This window comes from Dasypus novemcinctus, chromosome 3, assembly GCF_030445035.2.
Source record: "Dasypus novemcinctus isolate mDasNov1 chromosome 3, mDasNov1.1.hap2, whole genome shotgun sequence".
Taxonomy (NCBI): domain Eukaryota; kingdom Metazoa; phylum Chordata; class Mammalia; order Cingulata; family Dasypodidae; genus Dasypus; species Dasypus novemcinctus.
The window spans coordinates 874,883-899,357 of NC_080675.1; the positions used below are offsets into that span (position 1 = coordinate 874,883).

General features: G+C 40.0%; 1 long non-coding RNA gene across 4 annotated transcripts in view; it reads right to left on the reverse strand.

Moving 5' to 3' along the window:
• Positions 1 to 24,475, reverse strand: part of LOC101446272 (uncharacterized) — an 87,869-nt gene that overhangs the window by 48,220 nt on the left and 15,174 nt on the right. Inside the window, exon 7 of one of the 4 annotated variants that reach the window (XR_011648135.1) lies at positions 13,977 to 14,090. The exons of 1 other annotated variant lie outside the window; for it this stretch is intronic. This is a non-coding gene — a long non-coding RNA (uncharacterized lncRNA). Of the gene's footprint in view, positions 1 to 11,546; positions 14,091 to 16,199; positions 16,495 to 24,475 lie in introns of those variants that run through there. 2 more of the 4 variants (XR_011648134.1, XR_011648133.1) reach the window with 2 other exon arrangements.

Sequence of the window (24,475 nt, forward strand, 5' to 3'; positions counted from 1 at the left end):
ACCTAACTCATTCTATGAGGCCAACATCATCCTAACACCAAAACCAGATAAAGATACCAAAGACAGGAAAATACAGACCAATTTCTCTTATGAACATAGATGCAAAATCCTAACAAACTATTTGCAAATTGAATCCAGTAGCACATTAAAAGAATTATACACCATGATCAAGTGGCTTTTATTCCAGGCATGCAAGGGTGGTTCAATATAAAAAACAATTAATATAATATTAATATAATAGACCACATTAATAAAATGAAAGGGAGAAACCACATAATCATCTCCATTGACACAGAAAAGGCATTTGACAAAATCCAGCCTCCTTGCTTGATAAAGCTCTTACAAAAACAGGAATAGAAGGAAACTTCCTCAACATGATAAAGGCATATATGTAAGTCCCACAATTAATACCACGCTCAGTGGTGAAGGACTGAAATCTTTCCCTCTAAGACCAGGAACAAGACACGGATGCCAGCTGTCTCCACTGTCATTCAACATTGTGCTAAAAGTCCTAGTCAGAGCAATTAAGCAAGAAAAATAAACAAACGCTATCTCAATCAAAATTCCAATTGCCTTCGTCACAGAAATGGAAAAACCAATTATCAAATTCATATAGAAGAGTAAGGGGCCTCGAATAGCCAAAACCATCTTGCAAAAGAAGAAGGAATTTGGAGGACTCACACTCCTGACTTTAAATTTATTACAATGCTACAGTGTTCAAAACAGCATGGCACTGGCACCAGGATAGATATATAGACCAATAAATCGAATTGAGAGGCCAGAAATAAACCATACTCTCTATGGCCAATTGATTTTTTAAAATCCTACAAGGGTTTACTATCCAAAACATATGAAAAACTCCAACAACTTAACAAAAAGACAAACAACCCGATTTAAAAATGGGAAAAGGATTTGATTAGACAGTATTCCAAGGAAGATATACAAATGGCTAACAAACATGAAAGGATGTTTAATGTCATTAATCATTAGGAAAATACAAATCAAAATCATAATAAGAAAGCACTTCACAACCACTGGGAAAGCTGTCTTTAAAAAAAGAGTAGGAAGTGTTGGCACAATGGAATGATGAGTTAACGAATTCAGAGTTTCTATTCAGGGTGATAAAAATTTTTGATAATGGATGGTGGTGATGGTAGCACACTATTGTAAGTATAATTAACACCACATTTAAAAATTATTAAAATAGCAAACTTTCAGTTATATATCTGTAACCACAATAATTTTTAAAATTCTGATTTTTAAAAACGTTGTCTATCTTCTGTCCAAAAAACCAACGTTCCGTCTTCTTGGTTCATGGTCCCAATCGCCTGTCCCATCTCATCTGCCATTCCTGCCCTTTGCACACATCTGCTGCAGTCAAGCTGGACGCGCTCCCCTGTCGATCACGTGCTTTTCTGCTTTGTTGCTTCGCCTGCCTTGCTCACGTCTCTGGACACGCCCCCTGGCCCCCGTCCCTTCCAGCCCTGGGCAAGTGTGAGGTCCTCACTTGGGTCCTCTCTCTCTTCCAGGACTCCTCAGGTGTTGCTGGCATGGACTTTGGAGTCAGACAGACCCATCTGGGCTCAATTCCTAGCTCCCCCACTTACTGGGTCAGGGGCCCTTAGATAAGTCAGTTAGGGCCCGCAAATCTCAGTATCCACCTCTGTAAAATGGAATATTATTCAGCTGTAAAAAATGAATAATGTTTTGATTCATACAACAGCACGAATTAACCTTGAAGACATCATGTTGAATGAAAGAAGCTAGACACAAATGGATAAATTTTGTAAGATCTTACTGATATGGAATAATTAGAATGAGCAAACTCCTAGTCAGAATCTAGAATATAGGTTACATGGCTGGGCTGGGGTTAGAGAATAGGGAGTTAATCCTTTAATTGCACAGAATATCTATTTGGGCTGATTGTAAAGTTTTGGCAATGGATGGTGGTGATAGTAGCACAACACTGTGAATGTATATATATGAATGTGATTAAAAGGGGAAATTTTAAGTGTATATATATTACTAGAATAAAAAAAAGTAGGATCGACTTCCGGCAAGATGGTGGCTGAGTGAGCTTGCCTTGCCGTCTCTCCTGGGAAGAGGCAGCTGGGCACCGCTGGAAGTTCTCCGGGACCAGGCTTTTTCAGGATTTTTTCAGGGCAGGAAGGGTCTGGACATCGATTTGGTGGGAAGGTAACGGAAAGGACTGGTCTATAAGATATAATTTGGGACTTTTCAGGAGGGGGAGGCAAGATGGCGGCTGAGTGAACTTCCCGGTTACTAGCTACTGGGGGGAATCGGCTGGGAGGCGTCGGAGACTCTTTGGGACCGGCTGTTTCGGGATTTTTCCTGGTCCGGAGGTGTCTGGACATCGATTTGGAGGGAAGGTAACAGAGAGGATCCATCTGTGAAATATACACGGAGATCCCAGCTACGTGTGGAGGACTCCCTCCTTGGGTAGGCGGAGCCGAGGCAGCTAGCACCGCGGCGGGTGGCGGGCGGGAGAGCCGAGCCGCGCGGCGGGCGGCGGGCGAAGGAGACAAGCCCAGCCGAGCCTAGCCGTGCCGCGGCGGGCGGCTGGCGGGAGAGGCGAGCCGCGCTGCGCCGCAGCGGCGGGCGGTGGGCGGGGAAGCCGAGTCCGGCCGAGCCCGGCTGAGCCGCAGCAGGCGGGGGGGCCGAGCCCAGCCACGCCGCGCCGGGCGGCGGGCGGGAAAGCCGAGCTCAGCCGAGCCCAGCCGAGCCGCGGCGTGCGGCGGGAGGGGGACCTGAGCCCAGCTGAGCCCAGCCGAGCCTGGCAGCGGGGTTTCTGTTCTTTGTTTTTGTTTTTGTTGTTTTTTTTTAATTTTATTTTTATTTTTTATTTTTTGTTGTTGTTGTTCTTGTTGTTCTTTTTTTTTTTTTCAATCCTCTCTTTCTTGTCCCCAATATTCTTCTTATACTATTTTACCTTAACAATACAATAGGTCCTACAGGAAATACCTCACATTTGCTGGGTTTCCTCACCCTCCACTGCCTCATTTCTCTGTGAATAGATTTAGCCTATCTACACTATCCCCTTTCCCCTACAACTTGCTATCCTCCACCATCTGCTATCTCTCCTATATTCCATCTCCCTTTCTTTGATCCACAAAGTGTCTAACTCTTAATTTCTAATACCTTTGTTTAGTTTTCCATCTGGTATTCATCCCTGAAACTATTACCTTTCTTTTCTCTTTCCCTCTCTCACGAAAACAATAGCCTCTTAGTACGTACCACATTCCTCCCATATTCAGTCGTCTACCTCATTATAGGTACTTTCCTACTACTATAACTCTACACAATTTACATGATCTAACCTCCATCCTCCCAGAACTCATATTGTTGCTTTGTAAACATATATCACCAATACTACTTCACACTTCTTCCTTCCTTACACAATTGACTTTCCCCAGCACTAATACTTTCCTTTAAAGTGAGCTTAACTAGCAATAAGAAATTGGAATAAGAAGAACAAAGTGACAAAGAGAAGATATAACACTTACGCAAAAACAACAGCTAATTAATCTCCAAGACTAGACAAAGAAGCTAAGGAACTGATTAAATCCGTCAAGAAAAAATGTTGACAAGACAGCAACAAAAATCTACAAACCAAACCAGTAATCAGGAAAACATGGCTGAATCCAATCAACAAACTGAAAATCAGGAAGGGGGGCAGGACTTCGCACAAGCAATGAAAGATCTCAGAACATTTATCACCGACAAATTTGATGAAGTAATGAAAGAGGTTAACAGCGTGAAGACAACACTTGGAGGGGAAATTGCAGACATGCGCAAAAAAATAACAGATATGATGGAAATGAACATCACAATTCAAGAAATCAAAAATACACTTGCAGCAAATATCAGCAGACTAGAAGAGGCAGAGCAGAGAATTAGTGATGTGGAAGACAGTGCATTGGAAATCAAACAGATAGTAGAAGTGGTCAATAAAAAGGTAGAAAAAATCCAGATAGGACTTAGGGACCTGAATGATAACGCAAAACGCTCAAACATACGTATTATAGGCATTCCAGAAGGAGAAGAGAAGGGAAAGGGGTCAGAAGGAGTGTTGCAGGAAATAATGATTGAAAACTTCCCAAATCTACTGAAAGAGACAGATGTACATATCCAAGAAGCACAGCGCACTCCACTGGTCATAAACCCCAACAGGCCCACCCCAAGACATATACTTGTCAAATTATCCAATACTCAAGACAAAGAAAAAATTCTAAAAGCAGCAAGAGAAAAGAAAACCATCACATACAAGGGAAACTCCATAAGATTAAGTGCTGATTTCTCATCTGAAACGATGGAGGCAAGAAGGCAGTGGTATGATATAGTCAAGGTACTAAAGGAAAAAAATCTCCAACCAAGAATACTCTATCCAGCTAAACTAGCATTCAAAAATGATGGAGAGTTCAAAATATTCACAGATAAACAGAAACTGAAAGAGTATATCAACAAGAAACCTCCTCTTCAAGAAATTCTTAAGGGAATTCTGCAGGAAGAAAGGAAAAAACAGGACAGTCAGAGATGGAGGAGAGTGTAAAAGCAACAAGAAAGACAAAAATAGAAGGGGAAAATAAAATAATACAAACAAAATATAACAAACACAAATCCAACCAAAATATGGCTACCATAAATAACTCTCTAAACGTAATAACACTGAATGTCAACGGATTAAACTCACCTATCAAAAGATTCAGACTGGGACACTGGATAAGGAAATACGACCCATCTATATGTTGCCTACAAGAGACACATCTTAGACCCAGAGACTCATGGAGGTTGAAAGTGAATGGCTGGAAAACAATCATACAAGCAAACAACAACCAAAAAAAGGCAGGAGTAGCTATATTAATATCAGACAAAATAGACTTTAAATGCGAAACAATTGTGAGAGACAAAGAAGGATACTATATTTTAGTGAAAGGGACAATTTGTCAAGAAGATCGAACAATCATAAATATTTATGCTCCTAACAAGGGCGCCTCTAAATATGTGAGGCAAACGCTGGAAAAACTAAGTGAAAGAATAGATGCATCTACAATTATAGTGGGGGATTTTAATACACCACTATCAACTCTGGACAGAACATCTCAAAAGAGAATCACTAAAGAAACAAAACATTTGAACAGTATATTAGAAGAGCTGGATCTAATAGACATACATAGATCATTACACCCAAACACAGCAGGATATACATTTTTCTCAAGCGCACATGGATCATTCTCCAAGATTGACCATATGCTAGGCCACAAAGAAAGGCTTAATGAATTCAGAAAGATCGAAATCATACAAAACAATATCTCTGACCACAGTGGAGTCAAGCTGGAAATTTGCAAGGGACAGAGACCCAGACTTCACACGACAATTTGGAAATTAAACAGCACACTCTTAGAAAAACAGTGGGTCAAAGAGGAAATCTCAAAAGAAATCAATGACTACCTTGAAACAAATGATAATGATAACACAACATACCAAAATTTATGGGATGCAGCAAAAGCGGTACTGAGAGGGAAATTTATAGCCATAAATTCATATATCAAAAAAGAAGAAAGAGCAGAAATTGAAGAATTAACTGCACATTTGAAGGAATTAGAAAAACAACAACAAAGTAACCCAACAGGAAGAAGAAGGAAGGAAATAACAAAGATAAGAGCAGAACTAAATGAAATAGAAAATAAGAAAGCACTTGAAAAAATAAACAAGACCAAGAGCTGGTTTTTTGAGAAGATCGACAAAATTGACAAACCTTTAGCGAGACTAACAAAGAAAAAAAGAGAAAAGATGCAAATACACAAAATAAGAAATGAGAAAGGTGATATCACCACTGACCCCACAGAAATAAAGACTATCATAAGAGGATACTTTGAAAACCTATATTCCAACAAAAATGACAATTTAGAGGAAATGGACAAATTCCTAGAAATACATAAGCAGCCCATACTGACGAAAGAAGAAATTGATGATCTTAACAAACCAATCACAAGCAAAGAGATAGAATCAGTCATTAAAAATCTCCCAACTAAGAAGAGCCCAGGGCCAGACGGCTTCACAGGTGAATTCTACAAAACATTCCGGAAAGAACTAACACAAATCCTGTTGAAACTATTCCAAAAAATCGAAACAGAAGGAACACTGCCTAATTCCTTCTATGATGCCAACATTACCCTAGTACCAAAGCCAAACAAAGACACCACAAGAAAGGAAAATTACAGACCAATTTCTCTAATGAACCTAGACGCAAAAATACTTAACAAAATACTTGCTAATCGTATTCAACAACACATTAAACGAATTATACACCATGACCAAGTGGGATTTATCCCAGGTATGCAAGGATGGTTCAACATAAGAAAATCAATCAATGTAATACACCATATAAACAGATTGAGAGAAAAAAACCACATGATTATATCTATAGATGCAGAAAAGGCATTTGACAAAATACAGCACCCCTTCCTGATAAAAACACTCCAAAAGATCGGAATACAAGGAAACTTTTTGAACATGATAAAGAGTATATATGAAAAACCTAAAGCCAACATTGTTTACAATGGCGAAGTCCTGAAATCCTTCCCTCTAAAATCAGGAACAAGACAAGGATGCCCATTGTCTCCGCTCCTATTTAACATTGTCTTGGAAGTACTGGCTCGAGCACTGAGACAAGAACCAGATATAAAAGGCATTCAAATTGGAAGGGAAGAAGTCAAAATTTCATTATTTGCAGATGACATGATCCTATATATAGAAAACCCTGAGAGATCTTCAACAAAACTCCTAGAACTCATAAATGAGTTTAGCAAAGTTGCAGGTTATAAGATCAATGCGCAAAAATCAGTAGCATTTCTATACACCAATAATGAGCAAGATCAGGAGGAAATCAAGAAACAAATACCATTCACAATAGTAAATAAAAAAATCAAATACTTAGCAATAAATTTAACTAAAGAGGTAAAAAACTTATACATCGAGAACTATACAAGATTGTTCAAGGAAATCAAAGAAGACCTAAATAAATGGAAGAATATTCCCTGTTCATGGTTAGGAAGACTGAATATTATTAAGATGTCTATCCTACCAAAACTGATCTACACATTCAATGCAATCCCAATAAAAAATCAACACAGCCTTCTTTAAGGAACTAGAAAAACTAACTATGAAATTTATTTGGAATAAAAAGAGGCCCCGAATAGCCAAAGACATATTGAAAAAGAAAAACGAAATAGGAGGAATCACACTTCCTGACTTCAAAACATACTACAAAGCTACACTAGTGAAAACAGCATGGTACTGGTATAAGGAGAGACACACAGACCAATGGAATCAAATTGAAAGTTCAGATATAGAACCTCATGTATATAGCCATATAATATTCGATAAAGCCACCAAACCCTCTCAACTGGGAGAGAATGGCCTATTCAACAAATGGTGCCTGGAGAACTGGATAGCCATATGTAGAAGAATGAAAGAGGATTACCATCTCACACCTTATACAAAGATCAACTCTAGATGGATCAAAGACCTAAATATAAGAGCCAAGACCATAAAGACCTTAGAAAGCAGTGTAGGGAAACATCTACAGGACCTTGTAATAGGAAATGGCTTCATGAATATCACTCCAAAAGCACGAGCAGCAAAAGAACAAATAGATAAATGGGACTACCTCAAAATTAAAGCCTTCTGCACCTCAAAGGAGTTTGTCAAGAAAGTAAAAAGGGAACCCACACAATGGGAGAAAATATTTGGCAACCATATATCTGATAAGAGACTTATAACTTGCATATATAAAGAACTCATATATCTCGAAAACAAAAAGATAAACAACCCATTTAAAAAATGGGAAAAAGACTTAAACAGACACTTCTCCAAAGAAGAAATACAAATGGCTAAAAAGCACATGAAAAAATGCTCCAAATCCTTAGCTATCAGGGAAATGCAAATCAAAACTACAATGAGATACCATCTTACTCCCATAAGATTGGCAGCCATGAAAAAAACAGTAGAATACAAATGCTGGAGAGGATGTGAAGAAAGGGGAACACTCATCCATTGCTGGTGGGAATGCAGAAGGATCCAACCATTCTGGAGGACAGTTTGGCAGTTTCTCAAAAAATTATCCATAGATTTGCCATATGACCCAGCAATACCACTGCTGGGTATATACCCATCAGATCTGAAAACAAGGACACAAACCGATATATGTACACCAATGTTCATAGCAGCATTGTTCACCATCGCCAAAAGTTGGAATCAATCCAAAAGTCCATCAACAGATGAGTGGATCAATAAAATGTGGTATATACACACAATGGAATACTACTCAGCTGTAAGAACCAATACACTACAATCGCACGTGATAACATGGATGAACCTTGAGAATCTTATGTTAAGTGAAGCAACCCAGGCATTGAAGGACAAATACTATATGACCTCAATGATATGAAATAAGTTAACTGCCTCAGAGAGCTAGAGTCTGGAAAAGTGGCTTACTGGAAATCGGGGGGTGGAGGAAGGATGTGAGTTAATGTCTGTAGGGGTGGAATCTGTGATGAGCTGGGGGTAAGTATGAGCACAAAGAAGGGACAAAATGGGGGCAAGGGGTTACCTTCGGGTGGGGTTTTCTGGGTTTGAGGGGGGCTGGGGATGGGAAGAGGGGTAATATGGTCCAAGAAATAGGTGGGAGGGAGGGGCAACATACAAACATGGGAGAGTGCCAGAAGTTCGTTGAGAACTAAATGTTGAGTAAAACGTATCAAAGTATAAATAGGAGGGTCACCTGGTTAGGACGCTCAGGGGGTATGGTCTGATGCGGGATGGACTCTGGAGGGAATAGCTGAAGGCTCATTTTGCCAAGGTGGGTTCTACCATTGGGTGGGGTGGACCCATATCCTGGGGAAGACTAATGCCGTCGAATAGAGAGAACTGTATCTCTCGTGAGAAAGGACGGCTCCCAGGGCATTAGATTGGCAGGCGTTGTGGGCCCTAAGGGGAGGGGAAAATGGACGTGCAATGGATAGAACAAAGGTAAATAAGGGGGCAAAAGAGGAGTTATGTGAGAGTACACGAGGATGAATATAAAACAGCTAATATTACACCAAAAACATATAGGGGACGACAGACTAATAATGAAAACCATAAGACAAAACATAGGATAACTAAAAAATTTAGAAAACTGTACAACCTAAAGTATGGACCACATAGTAAGCACAAATGTTACCTTGTTTGAAAACTATAGTTTCGGAATCTGTACATCAGTTTCAGGAAATATGATATGAATAAGTTAAAAGATTATTGCTGTGGAAGGGAAAAGGTTTTATGATGGATCTGGGGAAATACTGTATATTGTATATATGAATTTTGGTGATCTAAGACTCTTCTGAAGCTGACATTATGTTGGGATTCACTTTACGGGAAGTTTTGGATCACAGAGTGGTTCAACAATGGCAGCGGAGGAATACTGATATGGGATGTTATTGACAGGATATATATGGTTGACAGGGAGTTATACAGGGCATATGCCCAGGGTATATGGTAATGTCTATATACACTCATAGTGGAAACAATTAAAAACAACAGCTAGGGGGGTACTGGGCTCCTGGCCGGGGGGTCACTGTTGTGGGCCCTGGGAGAGCAGCGGCAATCCTCCAGGTGCAACAGCAAGAACCAGGAAGGAAGGAGGGCCCAACAGTGGGCTCTTGATACTAATGGCTACACTTTTGAGCCTATGCACCTGCAATAAGAACAAGGCCTAGAGTAGCATTGTGCCTGGGGGTTTCCTCCTGACAGCCTTCATGTTACTCAAATGTGGCCACTCTCACAGCCAAACTCAGCGTGTAGATGTGATGCATTCCCCCCAGCGTGGGACACGACACCCGGGGATGAGCCTCCCTGGCACCGAGGGATCACTACCACATACCAGCTGAAGAAGCAACTAGAAAATGACCTTGAATTAAAGATTCAATGTGGAACAGCAGAATATACCTGTCTACATATAATAACATGACTTCGGGAAGCGGTTTGACCTAATGTAAGGGGGAAATGGAAAGGAGAAATGAGATTATAAGGCTGTGAGTCTCTAAAAAAGAGTCTGGAGGTTGTCAGAAGGAATACCCCTATGTACAACTGAACAGAGTCTAAGAGACAGATAAGGTAGATACAACCCCAGGTATTGGTTCTTTTGAGGGATAAAGAGACCCACGGGTTCTATGGTCATGGCAGAAGGGGTTCACTGCCATGACAGATGGCCCTTCTTTGGAGCTGGTGTTTCTGCGTGATGGAAATGGACTCAGAGGGGATCTCTTTTCACAAGACTTGCATGCTACTTTATTGGAATTGTAGTTGGTGCTGAGTTTAAGATATATGTAGGGGATTTGAATCTCTGGACTGATAATATGACACCCAGGCCCAGAGCCTCAACAGACTTCAGCTCCTACACTTTGACTTAATGGACTTACTCCACTCAGCTAACATGGAGTTGAAGAAGGTCAACCACCACAACATGGAGCCTAGAGTGTCTACAACTAGAAGCGGGAAGAGTGCATCCAGTACCCATGTGGAATCTAAGCCCTCACTTGACATAGGTGTGCAATGGACACAACCAATCCAATGTCCACAGAGGGTGTGGGAACGGTAGCCATGGGGGCTGCTGGGTGTGGGGAACGGGAGGAAGAGATGAGATGTGGAGGCGTTTTCGGGACGTGGAGTTGTCCTGGATAGTGCTTCACGGACAATTACGGGACACTGTAGATCCCCCCAGGGCCCACTGGATGGAACGTGAGAGAGTCTGGGCTATGATGTGGACCATTGACTATGGGGTGCAGTGATGCTCAGAGATGAACTTACCAGGTGCAATGGATGTATCACGATGATGGGAGAGAGTGTTGCTGTGGGGGGAGTGGGGGGCGGGGGCGGTGGGGTTGAATGGGACCTCATATATATATATTTTTTAATGTAATTAAAAAATAATAATAAATAAATATTTTTAAAAAAAAGTAGGATCATACAACACAGTGAACCTATTCTACATGATGGACTATAGTTAATGGTACAATTATAAAAATGTTCTTTCATGAATTATAACAAATATACTCCACTAATGCAAGGTGTTAACAATGGAGTAGTATATGGGAACTCTGTTTCATGCATGGTATTTCTGTAAACCTACAATTTCTTTAATAAAAAAATTAAACACACACACAAAAATAAAACCTGAAAAATTTTTAAAAAATAATTTTAAAAAGTTAGATTAACATTAGATTCCTGGGATAACCCTAAATGGACCATGATAGCATATACTTTCTATCCATTGCTGGATCTAATGTGGGATTTTTCATCTATGCCCCAGCCTACAGTTTGCTAGTTCTTTTCTGTTCTTATCAGGTGCTTGTATTGTCTTGTGTTTAATATATTAGAGTCCCTGACTGTATTGGATAATGTACTCCCTTTCCCTCCATATTTTGGAGAGTTTCTAAAGGTGGAATAAAATATTCCTTTTAATTTTGTTAAAACATGCATGTGAAACTGTATTGGATTTTTAAATATCTTTGTAGGAAGATTTTAGATGATTAATTAATTTAATGATTATAGGACTATTCAGGTTTTGTTTCTCTGGAAACCAAATTTGGCCAATAATTCTTTTTAAGGAATGTGTCCATTTAGACTCTTTGTATCTTTTGAACTGAAATATTTATCATCATATACTGACCCTCTTTTCCCCTAATTATGGTCTTTGTCTTCCAATCTATTTTGTCTGATGTCAATTTAACTACAGTGGTTTTCATTTTATTAACATTTCCCTTATTTATTTTTATATCATTTTATCTTAAGTTATATGTTCTTGTATTTTAGATGTTTAGGTGTATCTTATAAATTGTTGGAGTTGGAAAAAAAGCAACCAGAAAATCTCTACCTGGTTTAGCTGAGTTTGGCCAATTTACATTTATTACTGATTTATTATTCATTACATTTGTTACATTTATTTTATTAACTGATCATTATTAGTAATTAGTGATGTATTTTATACTATTACGCCCACATTGTACATTTCTTTTTTGTCTCCTTTTCTTGCCTTCTTTTGGATTGATTGATTTTTCCTTATTCCATCTTCTCCTACTGCTGTAATTCTATTCTTTTAGTAACAATATTTTATAATGGAATCTCCTAGAATTCACCCATGGCAAGCTCTCATTTCAGACACTAGGGTGGATTGCCCTTCCAGCCTTCCTCTGGTTGGTTCAGCTGGACAGGTGACCGGTGGTGACCCGTGCATCTTGAATGAAAGTGACACGTGCCCATTCTCTTTTGACGCCTTTCGTTTGGTGCAAGGAGCACCAGCGTTCCCTCCTTTCACGGATGGCCCCAGATGATGGAGAGTCGCATCAACCTGGATCTCTGGGCTGTAACCAAAGGAGTGTTCCCCAAAAAGTCACTCAGAATCACAGCAGACTTCACATCAGCTACACATTATTCCTTTGTTGGAATGATGTATTGATATTTGGGGGCTATGTTTCCACACACATTTAGCTTATTTTTTAAAATTTACCTTGCATACATAAGAAAGTTTAAAGACAATGTCTGTCTCCTCTTCCTGAATAATACAAAAAAGTTTTAACTCCAATCACCTTCAGCTTATATGATACTTTTGTCAATTATTTTATTCTATCTTGAGATATTATCATTATTTTAAATCCCCCAAATTATATATTTTATAATTATTTTATCAGTCAGGGTTTATTTAGAATTATCCACTTTTACCAGTTTCTTTACTCATCATTTCTTTTATTTCAGTCCTTCCCTCTGGAAATGATAGTCTTTTTTTCCTGAAATACATCCTTTGAAAGCTACCTGAATAATAGTTGAGCTGGGTATAAACTTCTTGGTTGTTAATTTTTTTCCTTGAGTGGGGTGGTGTTGATAAACTCCCAGTTCTTAGTAACATGAAAATGTCTCTATTTTACCTTCCTTGTTGAAAGATAATTTTACTGGGTACAGAATTCTTTTTTTTTTTTTTAAGATTTATTTATTTATTTAATTCCCCTCCCCTCCCCCAGTTGTCTATTCTCTGTGTCTATTTGCTGCGTCTTGTTTCTTTGTCCGCTTCTGTTGTTGTCAGCGGCACGGGAAGTGTGGGCGGCACCATTCCGGGGCAGGCTGCACTTTCTTTCGCGCTGGGTGGCTCTCCTTATGGGTGCACTCCTTGCGTGTGGGGCTCCCCTACGTGGGGGACACCCCTGCATGGTGGGGCACTCCTTGCGTGCGTCAGCACTGCGCATGGGCCAGCTGCACACGGGTCAAGGAGGTCCGGGGTTTGAACCACAGACCTCCCATGTGGTAGACGGACGCCCTAACCACTGGGCCAAGTCCGTTTCCCCGAATGCTGCTACATTTTACACCACAAGGTGGAGCCAATACAGAAACCTATGATTTCTCCCCAAGACAACAAAGTGTACAACTCAGCATTAGATCAAAATTCTTAGGCCAGAACTAGGCATACTACATAGCACTAATATTAGATAGCAAAATGGCTACTTCTTTTGTGGATCACAGAGGAATGTTGAGAATTTCAGTCACTGAGGTAAGATCTTAGCTCTGGACCCCCAAATCCCAAGTTTGCATATTAAGACCAAATGAAACATACAATGGAAAGGAAAATGGCTCCATTTCAACAAGAGTGCTAAATAAAATGACAATTCTTAAGATGAATAACCTGCAAGGAGAATTAGCAGATATTTTCAAGGATACTACCAATACACTGTACATTTAAAGGTAAGGGGCCAGTCTTAAGATTTTTCATGTCTTGAAAGTTTGCTGTGTTTTTGGGTCTCTACACTCAGGTGTAAAAGGATCACATGTAGTTTTAGGGTCTAGCTCTTCAAATCAAACTGTACCCAAAGGCTTAACTGAATCAATGAATGGTTTTTAAAAATAGCATTCATTATCAGTATACTTACCCTAGTTTCTTGACATATTCCAAATATCCAACTAGAATTTCATGACAGACTGTCGTCCTCAAGCATTCAGGATGGAAGAAATGAACACAATCGAGATAAGATATGTATACTCTCCTGTGCAAAACAGGGAAAAACATTTGAGTTCGTGGGGCTAAAAACACATTCCCTCCATCTGTGCTCATTGCTAACTTTATCTGTAATATTCATTACATGATACTGTTGGTTGTAAAATACTAGATGATGAACTCTAGAGACGTTAAAACCAACTCTCAAGTGGTTGAGTGCCTGCTTCCCACGTATGAGGGTCCTGGGTTTAATCCCAATATCTCCTAAAAAAAAAAAAAGTATTTAACACAACTTAGATTTAAGCTAATTTCCTGAAAAGAGGCAGGTAAAGTTTCTCATTTCTAATCTCAGGCTGCTCTTCATATCCTTATCCTGATTACTCTGACCAAAGAGCAATGTTGAACAGTATTTTCTGTACCTGTCAGACATTTCAATACTACTGATTTATTTACCACATGGACAGTTAAGATGACGCATTCCCAAACCAAACATACCATACTCTTTCTGGCCATTATGTCTTTTCACCCATTACAACTTCACACTCCTAACCAAATTAGAAGCCAGCAATGGGCACCTGAATTTCAAGTGGTACCTCTGATTGGGTGGAGGGCAGTCAGAGCCGTACTCTTGGACGTGATGGGTTATAGAATACTATGCACTCATTACAATAACAACAGACATGGAAGGATGTCCATAATGTATGACAAGATGCAAAAGTATTTACTGCGGAGAGGAATTTGGGTATGGAAGGGCAGGTGAGAGACTTTCATTTTTAAAACTTTATAAACTTTCATATTGCTTATATTTTATAATAAGCATAAATTATTTTTAAGAAAAAGGAAGCTCAATACAGGAATAAAACATTGTCTCTAGCCAGCTGAGCCTTCTGAAGTTGCAAGAATTACTGCAAATATTTTAAGCTTTCTTACCCACAATGTAACAAGGAGAGCTCTAAAAAAGTCACATTTAAAAGACAAGCCAGAGTGAAAATAAAGAAGTAGTCACTAACTCCCCCTACAGCAATTTTCCTTAGAATCATTTTTGGAAAACTGTTCACGAGCCCCACCCCGACCTGCTCTTCTCCAGCATCAACTGCGTGGAGACCCTGTTCCACTGAAAGCCCCTCGAAGCAGCGCCAGCTCCCACTTTCCTTTGAAACAGAGCTGGATCAGCCCCATTCCTGCAGTGGGCAGCCCATGCAGCCAAAGGCTAAGTGCCACAGTGGGGAAAAAAACTACCCGCTGCCAGTAAAGCCACTGGTGTGTGTAGAGGGCAATACAGTGACGATCCCGACACAGAGCTTGGGGCCCAAGAAGAGCAGGCTCTTTAGGCTGTATTGAGTCATCGTTAGGCAACTTTGCCTCTTGTTGGGCAATTGATACTTTGACTACGGCCCTGCAGTTCAAAGCCCTCTCCCTGCAAAAGGTGTGAAAACACACCCCACCAGGGCGGTCATGACGCAGTTTGTCATCACAGCGTGGTGCTCACTTGGTGGAAGGAATGCTGCAGTGCAAACCCCCCGCCCCCATCTGCATTTTTCAATTTTCCTACTGCAGTAGAAATAGTCAACATCTGGCTAATTTAACAGCATCTGTAATAACACCAGTTTACTAGTTTCCAGGTACTAGAGATTTCTTGTTATTTCCACTGTTAAATCTTTCAAAAGCATTTCACTTTTATTGTAAAACTGTAAAATTAGGAAAAAAAAACCCACAAAAACACCAAAATGTCCATTTATAATTACTTGTCTATGCAGTCATATATTCATTAAAAACTAAGAAAACTTGTGGAAAAAGCCAAAATGATATGCCATTAAGTGGGGGGAAAAGCATAATACAAGACATGTACAGGTTAAAACAATAAGAGAAAGGGGTAGGGGAGCAGGTACAGCTCGGTGGTTGAGCGCCTGCCTTCAACACATGGGGTTCAATCCTGGAGAAAGGTCTATTTTTAAAGATCCATTCCTCTGCCCCAGTCGTCTGTTCTCTGTGTCCATTTGCACGGGAATCTGTGTCTTGCAGTTCTCACCAAGATTTCAGTTTTTAAAAATGTGTTCATTACTTAAAAAAAAAAAAAAAAAGGTTAAACCATCAATTTAACCTAAGTCCTAGTTTGTAACAATCATCACCATTGCTATGCCACGGAGTAGTCTGCGTGTTCAGAATACCATATGTCCAGAACTGTTTTATTAAAATTTTAAAAAGAATCATCTGCTTTCACTCAATGTTTGCTGCCACCCTTTCCTGTAAAAACCTGGTTATCAAGAAAGTTTCAAAAATCACAAGAACAAGAAAAAAATCCACTTGGGAGACGTCCTTGAGACACTGGTGCTTGACCGCTGGACCGAGCCAAAGGCACGTTCGATGCATTCACTCCCTGTGCTGAGAGCTGAGCGGGGGAAGGACCTGGCTCTGCTGGGAGGCTGTTGTCTGCGAGGCCCATAGCCCACAGGCTGAAAGAAAATAAAAAGAGTACCAAACTAGTTCACCACACTGTTGCTCTAGAGCTGGAATCACACCAGCTGCTCTGGCCCAGCTTGCTGTCAGGCTCACTAAGCAGAAGAGGAGAAAAAATAAGACAATAGGTGAAGAAGAAAGAAGAGGATGCAGAAAGAAGGAAGAACAGACTCTCCTGCCAAAATGATGGGAACAGCCTCACAGTTACCTACACAAATCCAGGCCTTTTAATAAAGGATGGCTGTGGGAAACAAAGGCATGTTGTTTCCATAGCAGCAAGTTACTTTCTGACCACTGGGTCATGCTGTCCCTAGAGATACACGTGCAGGTGGCTAAACATAACATTCTGGCAGAACCCGGACTTGTTAGTACGAATAACCTGGGCAACAAGATTTATGAGTATGTTTGTTTCAATAACATAATAGAACATCCTGAGCTTTGGTTACTATCTTATCCACTGTGTACCGTGTTTTCAAGAATGAGGTAATGGGAACAGTTAGCTAGAATAGTTGCTGGTTCTCACGGTTGCTTGGGGTATATAAAGAAACCCCTGAGATCAATAAACTTGTCTGACGAGCTTGAGGCTTCAATGCTCTCAGATCCCCTGATCCCAATCTCTCTTTATCTTTCATTCCCGATACCCTTCGGGTCCACGACTCCAACATCTGGCACCCAACATGCGGCCCGAAGCAGTGACTGCAGCACAGATTCTTCCATGGCAGTATCGGGAACGCAGAAACTGAAAACCTTCCGGAAAGGTTGAGGCGTCCATCAAAGGGTGACTTAAGTGGTAAGATTTTTAATTAATTTTGTTTCTGTTAGCATCAGGGTATGGGTAATCAACCAGGAAGTCTGGAAGAATATTCACAGGTACTAAAACCTCTTTTAAATACTGTTGGAGTCTCAGTAAAAACTGCTGATTTACTTGAACTTTTTGCTCTAGTACAAAAACACTGTTATTGGTTTCAGCCGCAAGGGAAAAGTGTTTTAAATCTTAAACAGTGGAAACAGACAATGAGGGCCCTACGTAGAGCATATCAAAAAGGAGAAACCATACCGTTATCAGTGTGGACACTGGGGCAACAGATTGCAGCAGCCTTAGATCCGCTGCAGTCTGAAGCGGAGGAGGAAGAAATGACCATCTTTTCCAGGGAGCCCCATGACACGGGCCATCAGAGTGAGGACAGGGAGGAAATAGAGGACAAGGGGGAGGATGAGCCTTCCAATGAAAAAGAAACTAATCCTCTTCTGCCTAAGCAAATGTCTAAATTGAATATTTCTAAAGCTGGCATTTATCCTAATTTATGTAATGCTGACCTATGGCTCCAGCAATTACTATGCCTGCAGCCCCAGGGATATTTACTGATGCCATTGACACCCAACCATTTATTAAAAGCATATTTATACCCAATCTGGCTCCTACAACCCCAATGATGCATTATTACAAGGATCCCGAGAAGGGGATCCTGAGGCAATGCAATTATTACAAGCTTTCCCAGTAAATATTCAACAAATTCCCCCCGATGCCAATAACCCCCAAGAAGGAATATATGCTCATCATGAACCATTGCCATTTAAAATTTTGAAAGAACTTAAACAAGTGTGTGCACAATTCAGGACTACTAGCCCTTATACTTTTGGTTTGGTACAAGGGTTGGCTCAAACTGGCCGCCTTATTCCATGGCTCAAACTGACCGCCTTATTCCGTGGGACTGGGAAATGTTCACTAGAGCAGCTTTAAATCCAGCTGAGCTCTTACACTTTAAAACCTGTTGGGCAGATGAAGCCAATATGGTTGCGCGCCGTAATGCTGTGCAAAATCCTCCTGCTCTTATTTCTGCTGAACAGTTATTAGGTATTGGTGAATGGTCCGGCGTCAACGGCAGCTTCATTATGATGATCGGGCCATAGCCCAGGTGCGCGGCTCCTGTCTGGCCGCCTGGAAGCGGGTTTGTGCTCCTGGAAGGCCAATGCAGTCTTTTGCTAAAATAATGCAGGGAGTCAATGAACCTTATGTAGAATTTGTAGCCTGATTAACCGACATTCTGATTAAAACAATCGAGATACCAGAAGCAAGAGAGTTGATTTTGCTAACACTCGCAGCTGGTCAGGCTAATGGTAAATGTAGAAGGGGAATTCGACCCTTAAAGGCAGCAGGAGGCTCAGCCCAGGATTACAGTAAAGCTCGTCAGGATGGTGGGGTGGCTCCACCACCCACCAGAGGGCGGTCTTGGCCCAGCTTTTAAAGATAGTAAAAAGGAGGAAGGAAAGAAAGGGAATTGTTTTAAATGTGGAAAGCTTGGTCATTATCAGAGTGTCCATCTTATCCAGCTGGTCTCGCTCCGAATAGAAGGCAGCAATCTCCATCTAAGATATGTCCAGTGTGTAGGAAAGGATAACATTGGGCCAATGAGAGCAGGTCGAAATTTCAGAAAAATGGAGCTCCAATTGGGTCGGGAAACCACTTTGCGGGCCGGGCTCAGGGCCCTCAGACAAACAATATGAGCCTGGGCAAACAATATCCGGTCAGCAACGGCCAGTACATGCATCCCAGTTTCAGAATTAAGAGCTGCCACAAGAGGCAGTGCTGCAGGAGATCTCCCATCTACTGAAACTAAGCTTGTAACATCGGCAATGGGTATGCAAACTATATCTACTGGAGTAAAAGGACCGTTGCCCTCTGATACGGTTGGTCTGATAATAGGAAGAAGTAGTCTGACTATGAAGGGATTATTGGTTCAAACTGGTATTACTGATAGTGACTTTAAAGAAGAAATAAAAGTAATGGTACAAGCAGTGAGTCAAGTTCAAATTAATGTTGGACAAAGGATTGCTCAATTACTATTGCTTCCTTATCATAAACCAAGTACCCTCACCTTTAATAGAAAAGGTAGATTTGGTTCTACAGGAGAAAGAATTTATTGGCAGACTTTTGTAGGTGATGACAGGCCAGAGACAACAATTACCATCAATGGGAAGGTATTTTTTGGACCAGTAGATAAAGGTGCTGATGTATCTATTATTGCTAAGTGACATTGGCCTCAGTCTTGGACATTGCAGAAAGTACCCACTATGTTTACTGGCATAGGTACGATGAGTGATGTATATCAGAGTACTACTATATTTGATGTTTTAGCTCTGGATGGACAAAAATCTACTTTACAACCTTATGTAGCAGATGTGGGTATCAACTTGTGGGGACATGATTTGCTTGGTCAGCGGGAAGCTTTTATTCACATTCCTACGTTGTCAGAACAAGCAAAGTTTTAATATATGGATATGCAATATAATAGTAGAAGAAAAGGAGATCACAGAGGATTTGGGTATCATTTAGGTCAACAAAATTCTGGGCAGGAAAATTTTCCATAGGGGTCATTGAACAAAAGGGCAGCCCAATGCCTATAAGTCGGCTAACAGATACACCTGTATAGGTTGATCAATGGCCCCTCACAGTTGAAAAACTTAATGCCCTTCATAGTCTTGTAACAGAACAGTTAACTCAGAAACATATTGAGCCTCCTAGTAGTTCATGGAATTCTCCTGTGCTTGTTATTATGAAAAAATCAGGCAATTGGAGACTGTTAACTGACCTAAGAGCTATCAACAAGGTCATGAGCCCTATGGGACCTTTGCAACCTGGGGCCCCACAACCATCCATGATTCCAAAAGATTGGCACATAATTATTATTGATTTAAAGGATGCTCTTTTCACGATTTCTTTGCATCCTGCTGACAAAGAAAACTTTGCTTTTTCAGTACCTGCTCTTAATAATCAGGCACCTATGCAAAGATATCAGTGGTGTGTATTACCGCAAGGTATGATGAATCATCCTACCATGTGTCAATTGTTTGTGCATCAACCTTTAGAAGCATTAAGAGCAAAATTTCCAGGCGGCGGACTTGGCCCAGTGGTTAGGGCGTCCGTCTACTACATGGGAGGTCCGTGGTCAAACCCTGGGCCTCCTTGACCCGTGTGGAGCTGGCCCATGCGCAGTGCTGATGCGCACAAGGAGTGCCATGCCACCCAAGGGTGTCCCCCGCATAGGGGAGCCTCACGCACAAGGAGTGCGCCCCTTAAGGAGAGCCGCCCAACGCGAAAGAAAGTGCAGCCTGCCCAGGAATGGCGCCGCACACACTTCCCGTGCCGCTGACGACAACAGAAGCGGACAAAGAAACAAGACGCAGCAAATAGACACAGAGAACAGACAATCAGGGGAGGGGGGAATTAAATAAATAAATCTTAAAAAAAAAAATTTTTTTAAAAAGAGCAAAATTTCCAAAAGCAATGATTATTCTTTATATGGATGATATATTGTTTGCTCATGCTTCAAATGACAAACTGCAACAGTTATTTCAGTATGCTGAACAAATTCTTCCTGAGTATGGCTTGCAAATTGCCCCTGAAAAAATTCAAAGGAATGCACCATATTGTTATTTGGGTATGAAATTGGCTAATGGACATATTATACCACAAAAGGTACAAATATGCCAAGACAAGTTAAATACTTTAAATGATTTCCAAAAATTGCTGGGAGATATTAATTGGATTCGACCAACATTAGGAATCCTTAATTACATGTTAACTCATTTATTTCAAATATTAACAGGAGATTTGATCTGTCTAGCCCTAGAATCTTGTCTAAAGAGGCTGAAAAAGAATTGGCGTTGATAGAGGATCGAATCTCTCAAGGGCAATTAACACAAATAGACCCTGATAAAGCTGTTGATTTAATTATTTTCTCAACCCCTCAATCTCCTACAGCTTTATTTTAGCAAAAAGGTATATTGGAATGGGTTTTTCTACCTAATAATAAACAAAAGAGATTGCAAACATATCTCCAAAAAATTATTTCCGTTCTAGCAAAAGGCCATGTGAGGTTGTTACAATTAAAGGGGTCTGATCCAGATAGAATTATTTGCAATCTTTCTCATGAAAAAATTCAACATTTATATATAACTAATCCTCAATGGCAAATTGCTATTAGTAATTTTCAAGGCATTATTGATAATCATTATCCTACTTCCAAACTGTTAACATTTTTACAAAGAACCACTTGGATTTTTACCAAAAATTGTGAAAACTGTTCCCATTGGAAATGCATGTACAGTATTTACTGATGGTAGTAGTAATGGAAAAGCAGCATACGTTACCTCTCAAAAAGAACAGGTTTGGCAGACTCCTTATTCATCTGCTCAACGCACAGAGCTTTCAGCCATCATTAAGGTTTTACAAACGTTTCAAGAACCCTTGAATGTTGCCTCTGACTCCGAATATGTGTGTTTAACTGTAGGTCATATTGAAACAGCTCATATTTTTATTACTGATGAATTGTCTCAACTTTTTGCTGACCTTCAAGCCCTCATTCGGCAAAGAAATCAGCCCATATATATTACTCATATCTGGTCTCATTTTTCCCTTCCTGGTCCTCTAGCTACTCAAAATGCAAGAGCTGATTTATTAGTAGGATGTTTGCAAGATGCCAATAAATATTATGCATTAACTCATATTAATACTAAGGGACTTAGACATAAATTTCCTCAATTAACAAAACATCAAGCTCAATAAATTATTCGTACCTGTCCCACCTGTGGACCTTTGACCACAGTGCCTTTTCAGGCTGGGACTAACCCCAGAGGCCTGGCTCCTAATCAACTGTGGCAGATGATGTTGCTCACATACCATCACTTGGTAAATTATGATATGTCCATGTTTGCATTGATACTTACTCTCATTTTTTGTGGACTACTGCACAAAGTGGTGAACGTTTTCATCATGTTCGCTCCCATTTATGGTCTGCTTTTGCTGTGATGGGATGCCCCTTGAAAATTAAAACTAATAATGGTCCTTCTTACATCAGTAAGTCTTTTGCTTCTTTTTATTCTACGTATGCTATAGAGCATGTTACTGGTATTCCTTATAATCCTACAGGTCAAGCCATAGTTGAACGCAGCCATCATACCCTAAAAACTATGCTTTTAAAACAAAAAGGGGGAGATGATGGTATTATAACACCAAAAGATCAATTGGCAAAAGCTTTATTTACTTTAAAATTTCTTAATGTTTATAATTCATTGACACCTACGGAATGTCACTTTGGAAAATGTCAAACATCTACAGTGGACGCAAGAAATAAAGATCAACCAATATTCTGGAAAGATATTTTAAGCAACGAATGGAAAAAAGGCAGGATCAAAGTGTGGGGACAAGGCTATGCTCTTATCATTTCAGAAAATGGAGAACGAATTTGGCTACCTGTGAAGAGGATTAAACCTCAGAATGAAGAGATGGGGTCTCCTGCAACTTCTGATGATGGTGATCGTAAGTACTGAGGAAGCTGCCGGTAATTACACTTATTGGGCCTACATACCTAACCCCCCTTACTTAGAGTGTTAACCTGGAAAGATCCATTCTTCCATATATATCTGAATAAAACCCATATATTCCCTGGACCAATTGATGATCAGTTACCAATTCAACCCCATGAGGACGGACCAAGAATCCATAATCTCGTATTACCATTTGATCATCGACCCTTATGCATTGGTAACCATCCCTCCTGCATGTATGTTAAAAAGTCAGACCATGATTATCTTCAAAAATAATAATACTCAGTCTATTGTGACTTTATTTCCCTCTTACAATTTTATCATGACAAAAATCCTACTTATGATTGTCCGCAAAAAGACAGTAGGGATAAAGAAGAGGATCTGTCATTTTTAATGATTCCTATGGAATAGTGTGGGAGAGTGCCCCAATGGGGAGTCCCTCTCCACATAATGGCAGATTTATTTGGTATGGTCTAAATAGTAAAGGACAGCAAATTAGTAATATGCAATATCCTTTTCATGAACCCCTTGATTTAGATGAAAAAATTTTTTTTTACTAAAAATAATAGTGCTTGAAAATATAAAGGGAAATGGATCCCTTCTCCATGGTGTAACATTATATCTATATATAAACAAAAGAATTTGTGGAAAGTTTTTCTAGGAATAGCTCCTACTATAGAATGGAGTGGGAATAATAGTAAGAATGGTCAGTATCGGCATTTAGATCAAATTCATCATTTTCAATCGTGAGTAAGAGACCCTTATGTGTTTGTGGTTGAAAAATTAACCATTACTGAGAATGCTCTATTTTATAAAAATGGGGCCTTGCGTACTTGTTTGTCTGAGAACATTTTACAGAATGGAGATTTCATTACAATGGCTCAAAGGCGGCAGGGAGTGTGGATCCCAGTGCGACTGAACCGAATTTGGCAATCGTCACCTGAGAGTCAACTGCTGTTCCATATGGCTCGAGAAATCCTGAAACGCTCGAAGCGATTTGTGGGACTGATAATAGCTGGCATCTTAGGACTTATTGGTGCCATCGCAGCTGCCGCTATAGCTATCATGGCCTTGCATGAGACGGTGCAGACTCAACAATACGTGCATGATTGGCATAAGAATGCTAGCGACTTATGGCATAGTCAAGAATATATTGATGGAGAATTAAACAGTAGAGTTAATGATTTAGAATCAGCAGTTTTACATCTTGGAGATCAAGTATATAACTTAAATCTACTTAGGGGATTGAAATGTGGTTGGAATGAAAGTAAATTTTGTATTACTCCACTTGCTTATAATAATTCTATGTTTGATTGGGAAAAGATTAGAAATCATTCGATAAGTCATAAAGGTAATATGTCATTAGAATTAGAAGAATTACGAAAAAAGATATTAGAAATGTCTCATAATCAGATTGATGTAGCTAAAGATAAGGATATCTTTAATGATTTGATTTCTCATTTCAATAAATTTAATCCAGTAAATTAGTAGAAGTCCCAACATTTTTTGTCAGCATTAGGAATAGGACTTTGTGTGTTAATCTTGTTGCTCATTGTTGTTGCTTGCCTGGAACGAGAAGTATGCCGAAGACTGCACCATGTTGATGTGATGGGACAAGCTAATAACTTGGTACTTGCAAAAAATCTGATA